Raw genomic sequence first — 25,522 nt, forward strand, 5'->3', positions numbered from 1 at the left:
ATGTACCGTACACGATGATTTTGTACGGGGCGTCACATATTCGGTTCAATAATTCAACATAGAATGTAATTTTGATCACTTGTGTCTATTTTGTAAAACATTTATAAAACTGCATGTATTCTCATCTCAAAAATAATAAATTTTAAAAGTGGGACTATAACTCACTTTCACAGTTTTTTTACCTCGTCGGGAAGTAAGACTTGGCCACTGACCGATTCACGAACCTATAACAAATATGTACATATATATCAAAGTATGTTCAAAATATATTTACAACATTTTTAATACGTTTTACTGTTTTAAGTTTATTAAGTCAGCTGTCCTCGTTAGTAACCTACAACTAGTTGTCCACAGTTAGATGTACAGAAATAAATCGATATATATATATATTATCTTGAATCAATCCACGACCCAGTGTATACACGTCTCAGGCTAGATCACAACTCAAAGTATATATATTTTTGGAATCAACCTCAACCCTGTATAGCTAACTCCAACATTACTGCATATAGAGTGTCTATGGTTGTTCCAAATAATATATATACATAGGTCGATATGATATGTCAAAACATTTGCATACGTGTCTATGGTATCCCAAGATTACATAATATATTAGAATACATGTATAAAACAATATGAGTTAGCTAGGATATGATTAATATAGATTTGTTACTAATTTTCACGTAGTTACAACAAGCAAAAATATCCAATCTTGTTTTACCCATAACTTCTTCGTTTTAAATCCGTTTTGAGTGATTCAAGTTGCTATGGTTTCATATTGAACTTAAGTTTATGAATCTAAACAGAAAAAGTAAAAGTTTATAGTCGAAAATACAGGTTACAAGTTGTTTTTTGTAAAGGTAGTCATTTCAGTCGAAAGAACGACGTCTAGATGACCATTTTGGAAAACATACTTCCACTTTGAGTTTACCCATGCTTTTTGGATATAGTTTCATGTTCATAAGAAAAGTTATTTTCTCATAAGAACAACTTTTAAATCAAAGTTTATCATAGTTTTTAATTAACTAACCCAAAACAGCCCGTGGTGTTACTACGACGGCGTATATCCGGTTTTACGGTGTTTTTCGTGTTTTCAGGTTTTAAATCATTAAGTTAGCATATCATATAGATATAGAACATGTGTTTAGTTGATTTTAAAAGTCAAGTTAGAAAGATTAACTTTTGTTTGCGAACAAGTTTAGAATTAACTAAACTATGTTCTGGTGATTACAAGTTTAAACTTTCGAATAAGGTAGTTATATATATATGAATCGAATGATGTTATGAACATCATTAATACCTCAAGTTTAGTAGGTAAACCTACTAAAAATGATGAAAAAATAACTTGAACTTCAAAGGATCTTTGATGGCTTGGAAGTTCTTGAAATAGAATCATGACACAAAAACAAGTTCAAGTAAGATTATTACTCGAATTAAGATAGTTATAGTTATAGAAATTGAATCAAAGCTTGAATATGAATATTACCTTGATTTAGAAAGATAACCTACTGTAAATAACAAAGGTTTCTTGATCTTATATGATTGCTTGGAATGGATTAGGAAACTTGGAAGTAAACTTGTAAACTTGTAAACTTGAAAGTGTTCTTGATGTGTTCTTGAGTAATTGTTTTTATGATGATTATAGGTAATAACCAAAGCTTGTATTTGATGATTTTTGCTGGAAAAATAGTAACTTAGACGTTCATGGAAGAGTGTGTGTGTTTTGAGAGAGAATTGAGAAGAAAATTGGAAGTGAAATGGAGTAGGTGGTGAGTGGTGAAGGTGAGTGGGGTTAAAAGGAGTTCTTGTTTTTGTTTCCTTGCTCATAAGTCATGCTAAATGTTAAATGATGGTTCCCACATGGTTAGGTGACTCACATGGGCTGCTAAGAGCTGATCATTGGAGTGTATATACTAATAGTAAATACATTTAGAAACTGTGTATTGTACAAGTACAAATACGAGTGCATACGAGTAGAATTGTTGATGAAAATGAATGAGGATGTAATCGTAAGCATTTTTGTTAAGTAGAAGTACTTGGATAAGTGTCTTGAAGTCTTTCAAAAGTGTATGAATACATATTAAAACACTACATGTATATACATTTTAACTGTGTCGTTAAGTCATCGTTAGTCGTTACATGTAAATGTTGTTTTGAAACCTTTAAGTTAACGATCTTGTTAAATGTTGTTAACACATTGTTTATTATATCTAATGAGATGTTAAATTATTACATTATCAAGATATAATGATGTATTAATATATCTTAATATGATATATATACAGTTAAATGTCGTTACAACGATAATCGTTACATATATGTCTCGTTTCGAAATCCTTAAGTTAGTAGTCTTGTTTTTACATATGTATTTCATTGTTATTATACTTAATGATATGTTTACTTATCATTTAACATGTTTATATATATTGTATCAATATCTTAAAATGATTCATATGTAATTAGTAAGACGTTGTTATAACGATAATCGTTATATATACCGTTTTCAAGTTTCTTAATTCAATAGTATCATTTTTATGTATATAACTCATTGTTAAAATACTTAATGAGGTACCTACTTATCATAATATCATGATAACTATATATATATCCATATGTATGTCATCATATAGTTTTTACAAGTTTTAACGTTCGTGAATCGCCGGTCAACTTGGGTGGTCAATTGTCTATATAAAACCTATTTCAATTAATCAAGTCTTAACAAGTTTGATTGCTTAACATGTTGGAAACACTTAATTATGTAAATATCAATTTAATTTAATATATATAAACATGGAAAAGTTCCGGTCACTACATTAAATCTAAACCCTAAACCTAAACCCTGAACCCTAACCTAAACCCTAAAAACTCTAAACCCTAACCTTTAAACTATAAGCCCTAAAATATAAACCATAAGCCCTAAAATCTAAACCCTAAACCTAAACCCTAAAATATAATCGTCATACCTGATGTTATAGTCGATCCTATGAACCCTAAATTCATATGAAAAAAAGATAAATCAAATTCATCGATCTGGACAAGGGACACATTAACGTACATGTATTATTGGCTAAGATTTTTTAGTTGAAGTTAAATATGGAGTAATATTGAGCTGAAAGAACAGAAGTCCTACTCGTCTCCCATTTTGTCCATCCCCTTTCAAGATCTTTCTAGTCATGTACACTTAACTGAAAAAGGTTTAAAAACATAATTGTAATTTAAGATAGACATTTATGAGAATAAGTAAAATTCTATACAAATTTAACCATCATTATACGCAAAACGGATGATACTTTGTGTCAAAGAAACACATCTGAAAATAATTTTATCTACATAAAAAAAAAGTAGCAAAAAGTAAGCAAATATGACCGACATAAATGTAGCAAAAAGTAGCAAACTCTAAACACCAGGAGCACATTTAAATCATAATTACAGCACCTTAATGATTCACAAATATGTCTTAGATGTGTGCGTACATAATACATGAGCTAAACCAAAAATAAAAAAAACTTTCTTTTTGATCACATATAATCAGTATCCACTGAAATTTATACGCTAGATCAATCTATAATGCACCTGAACATATAATCAGTATCGAGTGTCAGATGGAGTTGGGCTCCCCTATCAATTGTTAACACTTCGGCAATTGCCTTCGTGAAATGGTATTTCATATATAAGAATAGGAGAACAGAGGTAATAATTACAAAAATACAAGTTACTAAAGTACTTTCTAACAACGTAAGCCAACTTTTTATTAATACAAAACTTATCTAATCAAACCTCTATTTCAAACATAGCATATAAAAATGAAAATAATGTAAAGGGAAACTTACTTTGAATTCAGGATCACCCAAGATATAAATGAACCACGCCAATTTGTATTAGCTATTGAAGCTTCTAGTAGGATGCGAGCTGTAACTGCAATGCGTGCTTCTGACAGAATTTAATGAAAAAAAATAGACTCATACTTTAAAGATGTTTATCAAGAAAACCTAGGCTGACCCGATCCACTTAGACATGTAACAAAAAAGCACTCACATTCTATGCAACTCCTTCTCACCCATTGACCGCCCCATTTTGAAACCTATAGTGCACTTTACAATTGCAAATGATCTACTTATTTAATTTGTAGAGTAATAAATTGTAATTACTCCGAGTGTCTTTAGAAATACACACGAGTGCCTAAGCTCGGGTTTCCTGAATGCAACAACAACTTTCGCCAAAGTCATCGACTCCACAACGGTGTATGATGATGTATTAGTAATCGGATGTAAGTCAAGACACATATCCATCTCTACAGCCATGATATCTAAATCTTTCAACTTTTGCCCCTTTCATAAATCCACTTCAGCGAAATCCTCCGCAGAATACATCTAATATCATTTCAGTTCCAGTCAAACATCTAAACTTGCAAAACTCTCAAAATAAGGGGATTTCCAAGATAAAACGGTACATATAGATATAGAATTAAACACGAAGTTGATATTAGATTTTTTATCCTTCGTGACAATCATTCGTATACACATGAAGACAAAGAAATTTAAAGCAAGATGTTTGCATCACATCATTATTCAACAATACGTATAGATATGGAATCAAAGTATAGCAGATAAAAGAAATCACTTTTGCATATGTTCCATGTTGAATTCATCCATTTTGCTTAATGAGATAAAATTCTTCAAATGCCAAACCATATCAGATCAACTTCAGTCACTCATTAAACTGTTTCACAATCAAAACGAAAGAATTAAGAAAGACATATTAGATTCAATCGAATAAAAGATTAAGCAAACTGGATCAAAGATGCTAAGCTGTGATATTTAAAAGATTCATCGAATAAAAAGAAGAGTATTACCTCAAAGACGAGAAGCATCTAACCATGCTCAGACTTCCTTAGAAATTACCCAGTTTCATCACCCACAACTAAAATTTAAATATTAATTTGTAATTTTCAAACAATTACAAATACATAAACAAAACAATAATAAAAATAACTATGAATGTAACACACCATAACCTCCTATCTGAACTTATTCATTAGTAGCCCAAAGCTTCATACTATAAATTTTAGCATACTCAACTGATTCCGTTGATAATGATCTTCCGAACAAATGAAGCTGATTAAACTGCAGAAACACGCAACATTTATACATTAAATTAATAACAACTAACAAAACAAAATCATACCAATATAAATAGATACGAATTCACAAGTTACTGGAACGATAATAAGGATATATATATATATATATATATATATATATATATATATATATATATATATATATATATATATATATATATATATATATATATATAATCAAAGTAAGTTAAAGTGATTCAAAATCTGTAAAACATGTAAAAATCAAACCTTGTTATGAAGTTAAGATGGTCAAAGAGGTGTTTGTAACAACAATCTTATACAAAACCTATGTAATCAATCTACAACAGGTTATAATTCATCATTCTGACCTCATCGTTACTATCAATTCAATCTGTCGAAGATGGGATTATGACCTGTAAATATGAAATTAACTGTTTGCAAATAGATTAGGCATAACAGATTCTTGAAGATGGCGACGTACCACAGATTAATTTAAGAAATCATTAACCCTAATCAGATAAGGACATGGTTTTTAAAAGCAAGATAAACAGACTTGTTCAAGATTAGTACCTGAATCTAACAAATAGAGTATTTTGAGACATATCTTCCAAACTCATTTAGTTACAAAACAATAATTTTATCAACAAAAGATATACTAAAACTTTTATAATTCTCAGTAAACAAAGTGAACTCATTTCAAACCATTCCAAAGACAGATTTTGACTCATTGCCCAACCCACATGAACAACCCTAATGCCACACACAGACACACACAATTTTTTGCACTTCTAATTAAACGGTGTCAAAGAAAATGTGACCTCCTTTTTCGTCTTCACATCATTATTTTAAGGATTACTGATATGCCCGAATTGGACAGTTTATTTATACGGTGTCGTTAGGTCGCAAAACGTCAATTCAGGATATCAACAGAAGAAGTTGATCATTTAATTTATATATGCTGGGCCTAAATCTATTATTCCTTCCTATGGGTTAGCAAGGCCAAATATGACCTATGGTCATTCCTTGAGCGGTCGAATTTGAAGCGGAGCTTATTCAGATAATTTAGTAATTAAGATTGGGTTTGTACACAATTTAGCCAAGACTAGTGGCCAGGTACACCTTGTGTGGAGAGGCAGGATCCTTTTGGTCCCAATAAATTGGCAACTGTTCAGAAAATCCAACAACCAAGTCCAACCGGTTTATTCTAGACACCACTTTATCCGGAATATCAAATTTTGTAAGGACTATAGTTGGGTTGATTTATATTAGAGTTGTATTTAAAATATTAAAGCAATATAATTAAAATAAGCTAGCTAGCATGCAACAGCTAAGGACAGAGAAGGCGTGGTTCACCATGATTTAAGATAACGTAGTTTCGGGATGATTGTGTGACACTCATTGGTTAGATATACCTTGGTGTAAACACTAGATTCCCTACTAATTGATTTCTTGATTAACATATTACGAGGAACTAGGCTATCGTGATTTTGAACGGATGGACTATGCTCAACTCCCGACGCTTTATCCGATTTAGGGATATAAGCGACCTATCTTGGATGCAATGCATACCTTGTGCGCACGAATAAAGTAGCATAGCCATAAATATAGAATATCCAACCTTTCTTAACACCTTAGTGTATCACCCAAGTGAGTGGTTATGATTGTGTTTCGAATTTCTTTCTATCAATGGTTTGATAAAATCTAAGGATTTGTAGACAAATTAGAACCTCTGATAGTTCTCAGTCATCCTTAAAGATTTATAAGCTTAGTTTGTATTGTAGTGCGTTAAATTCTCATTTATGATTTAAACCAGCCCTTGCTTAAATCTACCCAATAAATCCCTTAGTTATCCACCATGTACTAGACTTATAGTGGTTCCATAGCTTCTAACCTTGACCATGCCCAAGTGGTCCTATAGTATATCAACACTGTACTCTACTACTGCAACAGTATTTCCTCGAGTCTTATACTTTTGACCAATATCTTGATCTGGTCTTACGGTAATTCCGCATGTACTTTATAGTATTTTTGATGGGTTCGTACCTTGACCAATGTATAAACACATATAATTAATTACCTTATAATTGTCGACTTTATAAAAGGTTTTAATCACGTTTATTGGTGAAAGGACGATAATAACGAGGTTTAATATCATAGACAGAAAGCGAGTATGAAATGATAATCATCCCTAACTAACATTATTAAATCATGGTAAACAATCAAGCAATTACTCACACATCATGGCAACAAGCATTTCTAATATTAATAAATCATAAACATCGAGCAAGAATATTATACTAAAAGAAAGGATAGATGTTACCGAATAATGTCGGCAGAATAACACTTGTATTTCTTCATAATATCTGTAGCGTTACAATGCTCATTAGCTTCTACTACTAACTACATACTAATCTCCTATTGATCACTAGAGAGCGACAATAGAGAGATAATTATTTTTCCTAATCTCTGTACTTTTCTCTTTCTAGAATCTAAAGAGAGAAAGTAGAGAGAGAACTAATCTCCTATAGATCACTAGTGAGCGACTATAGAGAGATATTTGAGAGAGAAGTGAAGAATTGGTGTGTGTTGAAATGGTGGGATGAGCCACCTATTTATAGGAAAGCTTGATGGCAAAGTTGTAAATAAATGGCTGAAAAACCCCTGGCAAGTGGTATGGCAGGTGGTTTGCATAGGGGATATGTCTAAACCCCTGTCAAGTAGGACGGCAGGTGGGACAGCAAGTAGGATTTTCGTTGAAAAATGGCTGGCAAACGGCTGGCAGGCCGTTTGGCAAGCCGTTTGAAGGGCCCGTTTGACCAGTCAGCCCGTTTACCATGCCCGTTTGCCTTGGGCATGTGGCAGGCCGTTTACTATACTGGAAGGCCATTTGGCAGCCCATTTGGCTTGCTGATTCGCTGGATCGTACCTTGATTTCTTGTCTTTCACCGTTTTCGCTCTAGAATCTTCGTCTTAGCTCCGTTTCTGACGATTTTTGCGCCTACGCGTTCGTAATTAAATATCTTACAACATGAGATCAAGTAAATAAACTTTTTCAAAAAGTATAAAATAAGTTATTTAAACGCGAGTTAATCGTCTTAGTCGGTTTTGCTCGTTTTTCCTCGTTTTCATCCGTTTTTAGTGATTCTTGAAACATAGCCTTCGTAATGACACAATCTACCAAATGAAGCAAATAAATGCTTATTTAGATGATAAAGTCAATTACTTTATCATAAATGGGGCTAATATCGGGGGTAAAAACGTGACTTTTTAGCCGATATCAATTACTATCTTATAAACCTGAAATTACTACCTTCTGTAATCAAATTTGCGCGTAGCTCACAACCTGTTGTTCGTGTATAAATGATTGTATAATCACTAAAAAACAAGTTATTGTAAACCAATATTACACCATCAAAATAGAAACTAATGATTTTCTTATATGACCAATATTATCTTAAACTATAAACGATTGGTGATTTAAGATCAAAAATCAGATTGGTGATTTAAGATCAAAATGTCATTTATCTAAAAGATAAATGTTAGCTGGTTCAATATTATCAGATTATAAAAAAATTACGTATCAAACAATGTAATATCTCAATATCATTCAATAAATTAGATTAATTCAGACAATCACAAATAATAATCATCAATCTATACATATATAAGTGAAATCGCATGTATCCATCAAATCAACCAAATAAATCATTGACTTAAACAAATACGTATATTAGTACTTAACTGAATCGAAGTATTAAAAGATATGCGATTAATATCTGACAAAATTACCATATATACTTTTGATCGGATTTTTTCAACGATTTGGTCTTCAGCGATGTATTACAAGGTCTATAAAATTTATATTTCTTCGAAGATTAACTGTTACAGGTTCCAAAGATTGGAATTTGGTGTCATCGAATTTGAAGAAGATATATCGCCGAAGAAAAGAATCGGTGAGTTTGGGAGAGAAAAAAAAGGCTTGAATGAATATTTAGGGTTTTACGAATCTAATTGACTCTGTAGATATCCCATGTTTTTTTTAATTATTAGAAAAGGGTATTTTAGGAATGTGGGTTTTAACAATTGATTTATTAGCTAATATTTTTAGTGGATGATTAAGTACCGTTAGATCAAGGGGTATTATAATGTAATTTTCTAATCTAATGGTAATTAAGGGGGTTTTGAAAACATTTATTAGCTAATCGAGACTCTCTTTTGATGTATATAGTGATATATATATATATATATATATATATATATATATATATATAGTGGTAGGATCAAGGGGTAAGTAACAAATCGGGGGGAAGCGGGGGAAGCTTTTTTTTTTTTCATTTATTGAAAAAACTTTGTTCACGAACATTATAGATTAGATGAAAATATAAACATTTAATAAAAACACTTTGTGATAAATTTTTTTATTTTGGCGGAAAACGCTCAAAGAATTAATATATGTAACGACCCAACCCGTTATCCAACCGAAAACGTAACAATTTTTTTTTTTACCCAGTTCATCTGGACGACGTCCAGTTATCTGGACGGCGCCCAGTTGTGAAGGCCAGGACGGCGTCCAAGCAATCTGGACGGCGTCCAAATGGTCTTCCAGCTGCTGTCTAAAATGCCCATTTCACGCGAACGGAAAACACGTTTCCCGACACTTTTAAACGAAACGAAATATCACAACACTTCATATTGAGTAAAACTAAGAAGTTTTCACTATTAAACAAGTTTTACGACATCGGGACCCACATCGGCTGTTTTACGAAATACATACAAAAATACGAGTTTCGACTCAAATGAGTTTAAGTTCCAAACAACTACGAGCATGATGTTTGGGGATAAACTACCCAATCCTAGGTCGAATCCAAAAGTAATCCAAGCAAGCATCAAAAGGGGAGATCAACTAAATCCCGAGCATACCCTTGCCAAATCCGCTTCCGAACCTAAAAATGTAAACAACGAGAGGGTAGCTAATGCTTAGTGAGTAAAACATTTATACACATACAACTATCAACAACGTTAGTATATAACTCAACACAATAATATACTAAACCAATACAATGCACAGACATACCAACCATTCCCGCTATAGTACTACCGCCTTATATTCGACCAATAACGTCGAGTCACACTCGTGTGATGTCACCGGCTTATGAATCATCATAAGGTGCCACCAACTTGTGAATCACCAAAGGGTGTCACCGACTTGTGAACTACCCACCAATACCTATGGGTCACCGACTTGTGAACGCCATGTGGTGTCACCGACTTGTGAAGCACCACTAAGTGTCACCGACTTGTGAAACACTATGAAGTGTCACCGACTTGTAAATCACTTCCCGACATATATTGTCACCGACTTGTGAATCACCATTAGGTGTCACCGACTTGTGAATACCTATCGAGACACTACCGACTTGTAGTTCTCATCCCATCATACCAACAAATAAGTCACCATCTTGTGACACATACCAACATAATACTCACGATGTGGCACCGAAGACCCACATCGCACACGAGTAGATAAGCTACATACATACATGTATAAATATTCCACTCACCTCGATTACAAGAAAGGCAACTCCCACTTGAGCTCCTAATCGTTCAAATGTAAATCACCTAGATAATTCACAAACAAATAAGCTAAACACTCTAGCTTATGCCCAAAACACCATAAGTGCAAATTCAACTCAAATGCACTTCCGAGCACAACCCGAGCCCAAACTAACCAATAATCACTAACACTAGTGAAAATGGCCCTAAATCGCCAATTAACCCAAATCATAAGTGTTAACACTTATCTTACCCAATTTGACACCAAACCCTAATTTTGACCCATTTCAAAATTAGTCAACCAAAATACATCCAAATGGGTTTCAACACATCCATAATCACTAAACCTAGTGATTAACCCATTTTACAAGTCTTGAACTTGACCAAAACAACAACCAACCCAAAATCCACCAACGACACTGCAAAACCCGATTACTAGCATCACTAAACTCACTACATGAGTCTAAATGGGTTTCTCAACAATATCAAGTTCAAACCCTAACTTGAATATCAAATCAATTAAAGAAATTCGGAGTTAGAACTTACCACTACTACCAAAACGTAGCTAGGAGCGAGATGAACAACTTTAAAACCCGAGCTTTGGTGAGAATCCAACTCATTCTTCTACAAATCAAGCTCTCTCTCTCTCTAAACCATTCTCTCTCTAGAATTAGATGAGAGTGTTTGTGTGGATGAAATGTGATCCACAAATGAGATCTAGATCAATTTTGAGGGCTCCAAACTGACACCCAAGTGATTTGACCAAAATACCCCTTTTTAAAACCAAATAAAACAGCTGGCCCGTCAGTACATCTGGACGGCGTCCCAAGTATTGGACGACTCCCAATGCTTCACTGCTGGATGGCGTCCCGAATCTTGGAGGGCGTCCCACTTAGCTGAAAATGAAAACAGGGTCTTACAACTCTCCCCCACTTAAATCAGATCGCGTCCTCACGATCAAAACCTCATCGCGAACAAATAAGGTACACCTTCCTCAACCTTTCGAGTTCTCATACAACCTTGGCCCCTTTTGATACCACCATGCATCCCATAAGTCCCACTTCTTTGGAATGTAATGTTCTATCCACACAACGATCCTCCATGATTTCTTGGCACACTCTAATTTACAACTTAGAGTATCCTCGCCAACCGTCAACTAGTTTGGGTCATCCGCACCACGCACACGGTGATGGAATTTCCCACAACATTTTGGTAACTCCAACCGACACGTAACCCTACAATTCCTAAAATTCGTCCACCATCACACGGTGAACATCCTTTCGATCGCCCATTAAAGATGATCTTCACATCTTTCGCACGTACAAGTCCTCAATACTCTAAGGAACTCACTCTCAAACGTGCTCTATACTAACATATCTCTACACGAGATAGTCGAAATCAACACTCTACGTCCCTAGTTTACCTCACAAAATGGGACGACTTTCGACAAATTACACAAACACGCCTACCAAACCGAGGGCCTACTGTACCCTCAGGGTACTTACTCCCCCATTTAGGGTTTTAACCCCATACTATCATCGTTAAGATGATAATATCTCGCGGAATATCGACATTCCACAACACACATGACCGGTACCAACGTTGGTCATACTCAAAAATGTTTCGCGGACTTACTACAAGGTACTCGAACCTCGACCTTTTCGAATCGGTCAAATGTTACGCCCGCAAATCATCATAATAAACCATTATCATACCTTCGGGTTTTCGCATCGGTACCCAAGTACAAGATAACCACACCTCCTGAGTGAAGCATTCCACTAGCAGGTATACGAAGGCACCTGAAGCATTGTTATAAAACTCCCATTACTACCACCGAGTCTCAATAAATTGACCCTTACGGGGTCCATCCTCGGTGTCATAAGTCACTTGACTATTCGAAGTTCCACAAATCCCACGAACCTTACGGCTCAACGCCCACAACTCCCTAGCAATCAACTGCTAGTCACGATCTACTTAGGCCGCAAAGTGAGCCTAGCAAACCTTCACTTACAATAGCAATGCTTGGGGTCACCAAGACTTACACCCTAACTCGCACCGTCTCAACCGTTAACATGGTTACTTACACACAATCAAAGATAGTCAACAACCATGACTCTACTCGCACACAAACATGGTCAACGTAAATGCCTCTCGAACAGCATACCATTACTATGCTAACCCTTATGGAGAGTAATACAAGTAACCCTCCAATCAAATCACGGTTACACCCAACTTGGTTAAGCCTTCAACACCAAAACGATTAACCCGACCTGGTTAGTCAAATACGCATGGTCAACCTACCTCGGCCGACCCTAACATCTAATTGATTAACCCGGCCCGGTTAGTCAAATACACTCGGTCAACCCAACTTGGTCAAACCCCTAATGACAATTGATTAACCTAACTTGGTTAGTCAAGTGCCCTTGGTCAACCCAACTAGGTAAACCCCCAACAACAATGGATTAACCCCGCTTGGTTAGTCAAACTCTCTTGGTCAACCCGCCCTGGTCAACACCTAACGTCTAATTGATCAACCCGTCCTGGTTAGTCAAAAGACCCTAACAATAAATGATTAACCCAACTTGGTTAAGTCACTCACTTGGTTAACCCGACTCAGTCAGCACCTATCATTTAATTGATTAACTCGATCCGATTAGTCAAATTCACTCTGTCAACGCCTAACATCTAATTGATTAACCTGACCCGGTTAGTCAAATTCGCCCGGTTAACCCGCCTCGGTCAACACCTATCACCTAATTGATTAATCCGACTCGGTTAATTCAATTTCACTAGGTCAACCCGACTTGGTCAAACCCCTAACAGCAATTGATTAACCCGACTAGGTTAAGTCAAACACACTAGGTCAACCCGACTCGGTCAACACCTCACATCTAATGACTAACCCGACTCGGTTAAGTCAATCACACACGATCAACCTGACTTGGCTAATCAAACCTCAATGAGCTAACTCGACCTAGCTAGTCATTACATCACATGGTAAACCCACTTATTACCCAACATCACACATATAACAAAATAAAATAGGTATCTAATCGAATAGTACCTTAATCAAGCGTCGTTAGACCTTCGTGCTCCGTCACTACTCCACTCGGGACACTCCGAGTTCTGGCACTTAAAACATGTGACCTTACCTGACGAACAATCACGAGACTTGTGCCCCGTTTGCCCATAATTATAACATGCAAATTTAGAACTACCCGTGCCACTCATCTTCACGCTTCCGACACCTTCGGTAGCACTCTTACTTTTCTTGTTCGAAAACATCGTCGCTTTGAACTTCTGCTTACTAACATCGAAAACACTTGTCTTCGGGGCCTCCGGTTCGAAACCCCGAGCCAACTCAAATAATTCTTCAAAAGACTTAGCCATTCCCTGACTAATCTTACCCTTCAACTCATCGCTTAAAGTACGATAGAAATCTTGCATCAACATTCGGTCATCACCGACATAATCCGGACAAAAACGGGTTTTTGACAAGAAAGTAGACTTGAGAGTAACCAAGTCCATCGAACCTTGTTGCAAATCGCGCAACTCGTCCTGGATTTTATTAAGGTCGGATTGAGTTCGGTATTCATCAAAGAACTCCTTTTTAAACTCTTCCCATGACAAGCTCATACATTGTTCTTACCATATAATTGAATCTTGTCATCCAACCATATCTTGGCTTCTTCATGTAACATACTAGAACCGTATCTCGTTTTCTTCTCGGGAGGATATTCACTAGTACAGAAGGCCCCCTCGATGTCGGAAACCCAACATGTACTCTTCAACGGATCTCTCACTCCATTAAACATAGGAGGTTGAGCATCCTTGAAGTTTTTGTAATGGAAGTCCCGCCTTCCATGTCCCTCATTACCATCACCCCCTTCACCACGAGGATGGATGTTTCTAGCCTCGAGTGCCTCTTCGATCGCGACATTCATTCGTTCGTTGATTAATTCGGTTACTTGCCCATCAATCGATTCCTGGAAAACCTTTCTAACATCCTCAAGAAATTCCACTTTTGACGTTTAAAGATGGCCTCAACCTTGGCCGTGAACTCGGAGTCATCGCTTTGATCTTCTTTATCATGTCCATTCCTCGTCTTCATTCTAAGAAATGAACTCGGTTATGAATGCAATGTAACATCCCGCATTTTTCCGTTAAATTATTTTAATGCCCGTCTTTTTATTTTAATAACATCTTTCGTATCTAGATTCGTATCCTCTGTTAGCTAACGTTCTTAATATTTTCATTATTGAATTATAACATCTCCTATTTACTCTCGCGTATTTAAAATATTCGTTCAGCTAATTCGCGCACCCGACTACAAACTTGTGGGACTAATTGTGACTAGTGGCCAAAGTGGTGACTAGGTCAACTAGTCAACCACTTCACCACCACCACTCATTCATTCCATCTCCTCCTTCTCTTCTTCTTACTTCTCTTTTTACTCTCAACTCACCAAATCACTCATTCATCATCTGATTCGGATCTAGGAAGCTCACAACAAATCCGACTACATATTCGTGATCCTCTCTTCATCCTCTACGTTTTGATACAAATTTCATCTCATTTGGGTAACTTTCTAAAAACACTAGATTTCTTGTTCTTGATGTTTTTGACTTATAAAAGTGTTAATTAGTGTCTATGGCTCAAGTCTAACATGAATATGTGTTTGTTTTGTTCGATTTTTTTATTTTGAGTAAACTAGCATGAACTAGTAATGGGTGTGCTTAATCTTGTGTTTTGGATGATTAATTGTTGTTAGATTTTAAAAGTGCATGTATTAAATGTGTTCCTAGCATCACTAACTTCAATTTGGCATGTAGGTCGACACGGATTAGCTTCATAAAAAATATTGTTAAGTTTGAGAATTTTGGTTAGGGTTTGCTAGACTTAAAATGAACTTTTGATGCCTTGAATGCTATGAAATATTGTTAGTAAGTGTTTAGTTGCAATGTATGTTTCATTACCTTCAAAACGGCATATCATATGTGTAAATTGGATTCCCGAATCATGAAATACATTTCGTGAACTTGAAACGTTGATTATGAACATTTAACAATCATTCGATGAGGTTTTTGTTGTTGTAAATGATGAACTTGATTGATGATATGTGGTTAGTTGTATTCCTTGTCAAAATACCTTTCTGATGATATAAGATACATGTTTTAATTATTTGCGGATCATAAATTGTGATTGTTTGAAGTTTAGTTCGTGCACTTGTGTAATTCCAGTAAACAGGACCTGGGTACTAGTTGGGCCGTCCAAAACATCTGGACGCTGTCAAGCTCTTCACAGATGAACTACCAAGGGCTGTTTCATTTGGTCATTTTTTGTTTAATTCTAACTATGCTACGCACCTCCGATTTACATGTAACTTGTTCTAACATGCTTATATATGATTAAAAACCTCAGAAAAATAGTTCGGGACCCGACCCGAACGTGTTGACTTTTTCATTGACTTTGACTTGACTAAAGTTGAATTTTTTTTAAACTTAACCAAATACTTATGCAATCATCCTAACATGCTTTTATATTTAAATCATGCATGAAACTTGGCAACGTGATTCACATGCTATATGTAATCGAGTCGTAACGAGCCATAGGACTAATTGAACAACTTTGACCCATCGTGTTTACCGTTATTGATACAACCTACTCGTTGAGGTTAAGACTAGCAATTGTTCTTGCACACGTTTACTTAGCGAAGTACCTTTTCTTTCGTGCACTCGAGGTGAGATCATAGTCCCACCTTTTCAACAACTTTTATACTTTTAAATCATGGGCTGAGAAACATATGCATTACATACTTATATACATCTCATATGTATATATACTTTTCATACTTTTATTCTTTGAACACAAATACGAATACAAAGATACAAACGAGTTTGAACGAAAACCCTTAATTCAGTTATCATTAGTTACACCTGATGGTGTAAGCGAGACTATGTTGTGTGGATCCATACGGGTTTGACTAACACTCATTCGGACGGTTCGCTACCGTTAAGCGAATGAAATATATTCTGTTACGGTGTATGTTCTAACACTTTTATGCTGAGGTAAATGATACAGTTAAGCTTTGATAATTGGGTGCTCGGTAAACAACAAAATTTATGGAATTCAAATGATTGGAATAATCGACTTATACTAAACTTGTGGTTCAACTTACTTACTTACTTAAACCTATGATTTCACCAAAGTTTTCGTTGACAGATTTCTATGTTTTTCTCAGGTCCTTGAACGTTTTGTGATACATGCTTCCGCTCATTATTTTGATACTTGCATTGGATGTCGAGTATACATGCATACATGGAGCGTATTTTGATTTTATTTAAAACTGTGTCGCATAGGTTTCATTTGTACTTATAACATTGTAATGTAACTAGTGGTTGAACTATTCTTGTAAACTTTGAAACAATCTTTACATTTAAAATGAATGCGACATATTTTTGGTTAAACGTTGTTTTAAAGACTTATGACCACGTAATGGGACCTAAGTAGACGGCGCCGTCAATGACGATTTTGTCGGGTCTCTACAGATGGTATTAGAGTGTTGGTTGTAGAGATTTAGAGTTCATTGGTGTCAACCCCGAGTCATAGGGTACATTAATGAATCTAGACTACAACCGGCATATAGACTTGAAGTAGGAATTACTTGACTACTTGTGCATGTATACTCGAACGTTTCTACTCATATCTACTCTTATTTCATCTCAATCTCACGTTGTTTAATTTGATTGACACGCCACCTTGACTATATGAAATAATATCGAATGCACATATGAATCAGGGTAATATAATTTTCGGGATTATATTACGGTGACTCATATGAACGTTCCGACATTATGACATAAAGAATTTAAGGCGAGTCAAGGAAAATTTTCTCTCTATCCTTATTCCATATCACGGTTAGTATTATTAAGAATACTAATCAACGATATTCTTGTGATTTGAAGGAACAATGCCTCCTCGCCGCGGTACACGTAACGAGACTTCCGAACAAGCTCTACAACGAATGATAGCCACCGCTGTGGATGCGGCCATGGCCGGTCACTCATCTAACAACAAACACAACAACAACAACAACAATGGAGCCAGTAATTCAAACGAGGGATGCTCCTATAAAGCTTTCATGGGGTGCAAACCTCACACTTTCGATGGAACCGGGGGACCGGTTGTGCTCACCAGATCGTTTGAGCAAACGGAAGCCGTCTTTAGCATAAGCGGTTATCGGGACCAAGACAAGGTCAAATACTCCACTCACACTTTTGCCGGTATCGCTCTCACATGGTGGAATACGTATGTGCAATCGGTTAGTACCGATGAAGCCCACGCTCTCTCTTGGGCTGACTTAAAAGAAAAGATGATCACCGAATACTTTCCGCGCGAAGAGACCCGAAGGCTCGAGAACGAGCTAAGAAGTTTAAAGGCGATCGGAAATGACCTCAAGGCCTATAATCAACGATTTTCCGAACTAGCCTTGATGTGCCCAAACCTCATGACTCCCGAGTCCCTAAGAGTTGAACTTTACATGGATGGTCTCCCTAAGAGCATCAAACACGAGGTAATGTCATCCAAACCCGCTAATCATCAAGAGACTTTGAAGATGGCTCGCCAATTGATCGAAACGGTGGACGAAATTGAAGTGCCGACACCTAAATCCGATGATAAGTCGGGTGGCAACAAAAGAAAATAGGAAGCCCCCCAATCAAGCAACAATAACAACAACCCCGCCAAGAAGCCTTTCACCTCCGACGACAAGAAAGGCTATGCCGAAAGTCTACCATCTTGCAACAAGTGCCACAAACATCATTATGGTGAATGTAGCAAACCATTTTGCAACAAATGCTGCAACCGTCATTATGGAGAATGTGGCAAGTTAATTTGCCACCAGTGCCAAGGAAGTGGCCACATGGCCAACGATTGTAAAAGTGTTGCCCCCGTCGCCCAAAAGGCATCCAATGCACACCGAACGGGTGTTTGTTTCGAATGTGGCCAATCGGGTCATTTTAAGAATTCATGCCCAGAGAAGAAAACCAACCCCAATACACGCGGCCGAGCTTATAACATGAACACCGAGGAAGCCCGAGATGACAACTAGTCACGGGTACGTTTCTTCTCAACAACCCTTATATTTCATGTTTATTCGATTCGGGTACCGTTAGACGTTTTATAACTAAGGCTTTGACTCGTACTCTTTGCACTCCACCACTTCCCCTAAACACTACTTATGCCATTCAAGTGACCCACGAAAAACTTTTGCGTACCGCCAAATTTTTTCAGAGGGTGTACGTTAGACTTTTTGGGTAAAAAGTTTAAAATTGACTTGTTACCTATAGAACTAGGGAGCTCAAAACCTATTCGTTAAGAAGAAATGTTTCCCTACAATTATGTATAGATTATCGTGAACTAAATAATTTCCGGTTAAGAGCCGATATCCTCTTCCCCGTGTCAACGACCTCTTGATCCATTACAAGGATCTTGTGTGTATTCCAAATCGACCTCCATTCCGGTTATCATCAATCGAGGGTTAAGAGAGAAGATGTCTCCAAAACCGTTTTCCGAACTAGTTACGATAGTTATGAATTTCTTTTAGTGACCATTCCGTTTATCTAAGGCTCCGTCCGTATTCATGGACTTCCTGAACCGCGTATGCAAACTCATCTAGATAAAACCGTTATCGTATTCATAGGTGATGTCTAAACCTATTCAATTCAAGCGAAGAAGAAAACGAACGATGTCTCCATCCCACGCTCGAACTCTTGAGAAAAGAGCAACTCTATGCTGAATTCTCCAAGTGAGAATTCTGGTTAAACGAAGTCCAATTTCTAAACCATGTTGTTAGTGGTTAAGGTATTAAAGTAGATCTCACGAAAATCGAAGTCACATGTAATCGGGAGACACTCACGACTCCGACTTATATTCGTAAAATCTTGGATCTCGCCGATTGTTACCGAAGATCCGTTCCCAACTTTCCCCGTATTACTCGACCTTTAACTTCGTTGACTCACTAAGGGAAAAATTTAAGCCTCTCCGTGTCCGAACCTTGAACGTGAGTTTTTACACCAACCTTACTAGCCAAATTCGTGTAGCGCAAGATAGAACTCAAATATGGAAATATTTCTACGTGAACGCCTGAAAGGCATACTCTCTCGACTCGAAATCAAGGAAACTGAAACTCGTTATTTTGCGCGAAGAATTTGAATACTTAATTATGGATCCGATCAATCTTCTCATCACCACGTACCACGTTACATAACTCTGTTATTTCACTGTTACCGTATGATACTACTGGAACCTAAGATAACACACAATCCAAGAATACCTCTTTCTTCTTCGACTTATCGTCCTTATGCTTATGATATACGGTCAACTACTACTCAAATCCGAACTATATAACTACGTGTACTATCTCATTTCCCACCAAGTCCCAACATTTGGCCACAAGATGCGCGATATGGCTACATCGAGGTGAGAACTCATCCTATTCTAAATCCTCATTTCACTCCTATTTTTTTTTTTGCTCGTACTTTCGAATAAGGAAACATTTTATCTAAATTCTCAATGGAGAGGGAGACTCTTCACGCATTACTAGTATTCGCCACGAGGGTGAATAGCCCTGACGAACGTTCTCAGTAACCGATAAGAAACTTATTTCAACAAACGTTTTCGAGCCCTAACTAACTTGTTCAGACACATCTTAAAGAAGTCTATTCCAACACGGTGTACCATTGTCAATTATCTCAGATCACAATACTCGTTCCACTTCTGGTATTACAAGAAGCCTTAGGAACACGTTTAAACATGATTACCGCGTATCATCCACAAACTGATGGACCAAGCAAACGTACAATTCAAATCTTGGAAAGACATGTTACAAACATGTATTGTTGCCTTTAGTTGTTTCCCTCTTACCACAGTAGTTACCACTCGTGTATTAACGCCGCACTTTTCGAAGCTTTATATGACCGCAAATGTCATTCTCCTTTTCGTTAGGTCGAAGTAGGTGACAAGCAAATCACCGAATCCGAACACATTCAAGAAATAACCGTTAAGATCGTTCAAGTCCGAGAAGGGCTCAAGAAGGCATGTAGTCACCAAAAGGGGCTATGCCGATGATTAGACGTAAACCTCTCAAATTCCAAGTGAGTAACCGCGTAATATTGAAAAACCGCACCTTGGAAAGGTGTAATCCGTTTCGGGAAATCGAGGAAAGTTATATCCATAATATTGATCCTTTTGAAATCTTGGGGCGTATTGGAACCGCTTCCTACCGTTTAGGTCTTCCAACTCAATTAAGTTTCCGTTTATCCTACATTCCAGGTATCGAACTTTGAGAAGTGTCCTGCGGAACAGGAACTCGTTATTCTTTCTAGATGAGCTTACTATTGACGACAAACACCACTTCATAGGAGAACCGGTTGAAATTATGGAATCGTGAAAACCAAACCTTAAGACAACGTAAATTCCGACTGTCAAAGTTCATGAGAATGCCCAAGGACGTATCTTCACTTGTTCATAGAATTGACAATGCAAAGTCTCGAAGAAGAGACATCGACTACTACATCCAACAAAATTTCGGGACGAAATTTCTTTTAAGGTGTGGGTAATGTAACATCCCGCATTTTTTCGTTAAATTATTTTAACGCCCGTCTTTTTATTTTAATAATATCTTTCGTATCTAGATTCGTATCCTCCGTTAGCTAACGTTCTTAATATTTTCGTTATTGAATTATAACATCTCCCATTTACTCTCGCGTATTTAAAATATTCGTTCGGCTAATTCGCGCACCCGACTACAAACTTGAGGGACTAATTGTGACTAGTGGCAAAAGTGGTGACTAGGTCAACTAGTCAATCACTTCACCACCACCACTCATTCATTCCATCTCCTCCTTCTCTTTTTCTTACTTCTCTTTTTACTCTCAACTCAACAAATCACTCATTCATCATCTAATTCGGATCTAGGAAGCTCACAACAAATCCGACTACATATTCATGATCCTCTCTTCATCCTCTACGTTTTGATACAAATTTCATCTCATTTGGGTAACTTTCTAAAAACACTAGATTTCTTGTTCTTGATGTTTTTGACTTATAAAAGTGTTAATTAGTGTCTATGGCTCAAGTCTAACATGAATATGTGTTTGTTTTGTTCGATTTTGTTGTTTTGAGTAAACTAGCATGAACTAGTAATGGGTGTGCTTAATCTTGTGTTTTAGATGATTAAATGTTATTAGATGTTAAAAGCATGTATTAAATGTGTTCCTAGCATCACTAGCTTCAATTTGGCATGTAGGTTGACATGGATTAGCTTCATAAACAAAATTGTTATGTTTGAGAATTTTAGTTAGGGTTTGATAGACTTAAAATGAACTTTTGATGCCTTGAATGCTATGAAATGTTTTTAGTAAGTGTTTAGTTGCAATGTATGTTGCATTACCTTCAAAACGGCATATCATATGTGTAAATTGGATTCCCGAATCATGAAATGCATTTTGTGAACTTGAAACGTTGATTATAAACATTTAACGATCATTCGACGAGGTTTTTGTTGTTGTAAATGATGAACTTGATTGATGATATGTGGTTAGTTGTATTCCTTGTAAAAATACCTTTCCGACGATATAAGATACATGTTTTAATTGTTTGCGGATCACAAATTGCGATTGTTTGAAGTTTGGTTCGTGCACTTGTGTAATTCTAGCAAACAGGACCTGGGTACTGGTTGGGACACCGTCCAAAACATCTGGATGCCGTCCAGCTCTTCACATCTGGATAGCCAATCTAGAGGCCGTCTAGATGAACTACCAAGGGCTGTTTCGTTTGGTCAATTTTCACATAATTCTAACTATGCTACGCACCTCCGATTTACATGTAACTTTTTCTAACATGCTTATATATGATTAAAAACCTCAGAAAAATAGTTTAGGACCCGACCCGAACGTGTTGACTTTTTCGTTGACTTTGACTTGACCAAAGTTGACTTTTGTTTAAACTTAACCAAATACTTATGCAATCATCCTAACATGCTTTTATATTTGAATCATGCATGAAACTTGGCAACGTGATTCACATGCTATATGTAATCGAGTCGTAACGAGCCATAAGACTAATTGAACAACTTTGACCCATCGTGTTTACCGTTATTGATACAACCTACTCATTTAGTTCAAGACTAGCAATTGTTCTTGCATACGTTTACTTAGCAAAGTACCTTTTCTTTCGTGCACTCGAGGTGAGATCATAGTCCCACCTTTTCAACAACTTTTATACTTTTAAATCGTGGGCTGAGAAACATATGCATTACATACTTATACACTTCTCATATGTATATATACTTTTCATACTTTTATTCTTTGAACACAAATACGAATACAAAGATACAGACGAGTTTGAACGAAAATCCTCAATTCAGTTATCATTAGTTACACCTGATGGTGTAAGTGAGACTATGTTGTGTGGATCCATACGGGTTTGACTAACCCTCATTCGGACGGTTCGCTACCGTTAAGCGAATGAAATATATTCTGTTACGGTGTATGTTCTAACACTTTTATGCTTAGGTAAATGATACAATTAAGCTTTTATAATTGGGTGCTCGGTAAACAACAAAATTTATGGAATTCAAACGATTGGAATAATTGACTTATACTAAACTTGTGGTTCAACTTACTTACTTACTTACTTAAACCTATGATTTCACCAACGTTTTCGTTGACGGATTTCTATGTTTTTCTCAGGTCCTTGAACGTTTTGTGATACATGCTTCCGCTCATTATTTTGATGCTTGCATTGGATGTCGAGTATACATGCATACATGGAGCTTCTTTTGACTTTATTTAAAACTGTGTCGCATAGGTTTCATTTGTACTTATAACATTGTAATGTAACTAGTGGTTGAATTATTCTTGTAAACTTTGAAACAATCTTTACATTTGAAATGAATGCGACATATTTTTGGTCAAACGTTGTTTTAAAGACTTATGACCACGTAATGGGACCTAAGTAGACGGCGCCGTCAATGACGATTTTGTCGGGTCGCTACACGCAACACAAGTAAATTATATACACTACCACGATCTATATTCTCAATCATATAAATATATCACCGTTCGTACACCCCATCTAGTTCAATACTTGTTGTACATTACTCACTTGACTTGGCTTGCAACCGTAATAATGGTCGGGAAGCATTATTACGCTCACATGCCATGCCGAACTCATAAATACAACAACCATCTCGCTAGATGTTCAACGCAAACAACATGATTAGTAACAACATAATCAACACGTAGCTAAAGCACCTATTCTCTAAGGCACTAACTAGAACCCGAACTGACCCGTAATCCTACAAGTCCCACATATTAGCACACGCAAAAGTCTAAGTCTAGGCATCTATCTTAAGTCACCTAAATCCCTTAGACCATGCTCTGATACCACTTGTAACGACCCAACCCGTATCCAACCGAAAACGTATCAATTTTTTTTACCCAGTTCATCTGGACGGCGTCCAGTTATCTGGACGGCGTCCAGTTATTTGGACGGCGTCCAGTTATGAAGGCCATGACGGCGTCCAAATGGTCTTCCAGCTGCTGTCCAAAATGCCCATTTCACGCGAACGGAAAACACGTTTCCCGACACTTTTAAACGCAATATCACAACACTTCATATTAAGTAAAACTAAGAAGTTTTCACTATTAAACAAGTTTTACGACATCAGGGCCCACTTCAGCCGTTTTACGAAATACATACAAAAATAAGAGTTTAGACCCAAATGAGTTTAAGTTCCAAATAACTACGAGCATGATGTTTGGGGATACACTACCCAATCCTAGGTCGAATCCAAAAGTAATCCAAGCGAGCATCAAAAGGGGAGATAAACTAAATCCCTAGCATAACCTTGCCAAATCCGCTTCCAAACCTAAAAATGTAAACAACGAGAGGGTAAGCTAATGCTTAGTGAGTAAAACATTTATACACATACAACTATCAACAACGTTAGTATATAACTCAACACAATAATATACTAAAACAATACAATGCACAGACATACTAACCATTCCCGCAATAGTACTACCGCCTTGTAGTCGACCAATAACGTCGAGTCACACTCGTGTGATGTCACCGGCTTGTGAATCATCATAAGGTGTCACCGAGTTGTTAATCACCAAAGGGTGTCACCGACTTGTGAACTACCCACCAATACCTATGGGTCACCGACTTGTGAATGCCATGTGGTGTCACCGACTTGTGAAGCACCACTAAGTGTCACCGACTTGTGAAACACTATGAAGTGTCATCGACTTGTAAATCACTTCCTGACATATGGTGTCACCGACTTGTGAATCACCATTAGGTGTCACCGACTTGTGAATCACCTATCGAGACACTACCGACTTGTAGTTCTCATCCCATCATACCAACAAATAAGTCACCGTCTTGTGACACATACCAACATAATACTCACAATGTGGCACCGAAGACCCACATCGCACACGAGTAGATAAGCTACATACATACATGTATAACTATTACACTCACCTCGATTACAAGAAAGGAAACTCCCGCTTGAGCTCCTAATCATCCAAATGTGAATCACCTAGATAATTCACAAACAAATAAGCTAAACACTCTAGCTTATGCCCAAAACACCATAAGTGCAAATTCGACTCAAATGCACTTCCGATCACAAGCCGCGCCCAAACTAACCAATAATCACTAACACAAGTGAAAATGGCCCTAAATCGCCAATTAACCCAAATCATAAGTGTTAACGCTTATCTTACCCAATTTGATACCAACCCCTACTTTTAACCCATTTCAAAATTAGTCAACCAAAATACACCCAAATGGATT

The 25,522-nt window shown here is 36.7% G+C and overlaps 1 long non-coding RNA gene across 3 annotated transcripts; it reads right to left on the minus strand.

The window, feature by feature from the left end:
- Positions 1-3,437: 3,437 nt before the first annotated feature.
- LOC139892451 (uncharacterized) lies at positions 3,438-9,080 on the minus strand. 3 transcript variants are annotated; one of them, XR_011774072.1, is made up of 6 exons: positions 5,672-6,184; positions 5,369-5,514; positions 5,009-5,123; positions 4,853-4,889; positions 3,831-4,719; positions 3,438-3,647 (listed from the first exon to the last, which is right to left on the minus strand). It is a non-coding gene; the product is annotated as an uncharacterized lncRNA (long non-coding RNA). The 3 variants fall into 3 exon arrangements; XR_011774071.1 differs by having other exon boundaries at positions 4,853-5,123; XR_011774073.1 differs by lacking the exons at positions 5,369-5,514; positions 5,672-6,184 and adding an exon at positions 8,891-9,080 and having other exon boundaries at positions 4,853-5,123.
- Positions 9,081-25,522: the final 16,442 nt, after the last annotated feature.

This window comes from Rutidosis leptorrhynchoides, chromosome 2 (genome assembly GCF_046630445.1).
Source record: "Rutidosis leptorrhynchoides isolate AG116_Rl617_1_P2 chromosome 2, CSIRO_AGI_Rlap_v1, whole genome shotgun sequence".
Taxonomy (NCBI): Eukaryota; Viridiplantae; Streptophyta; class Magnoliopsida; order Asterales; family Asteraceae; genus Rutidosis; species Rutidosis leptorrhynchoides.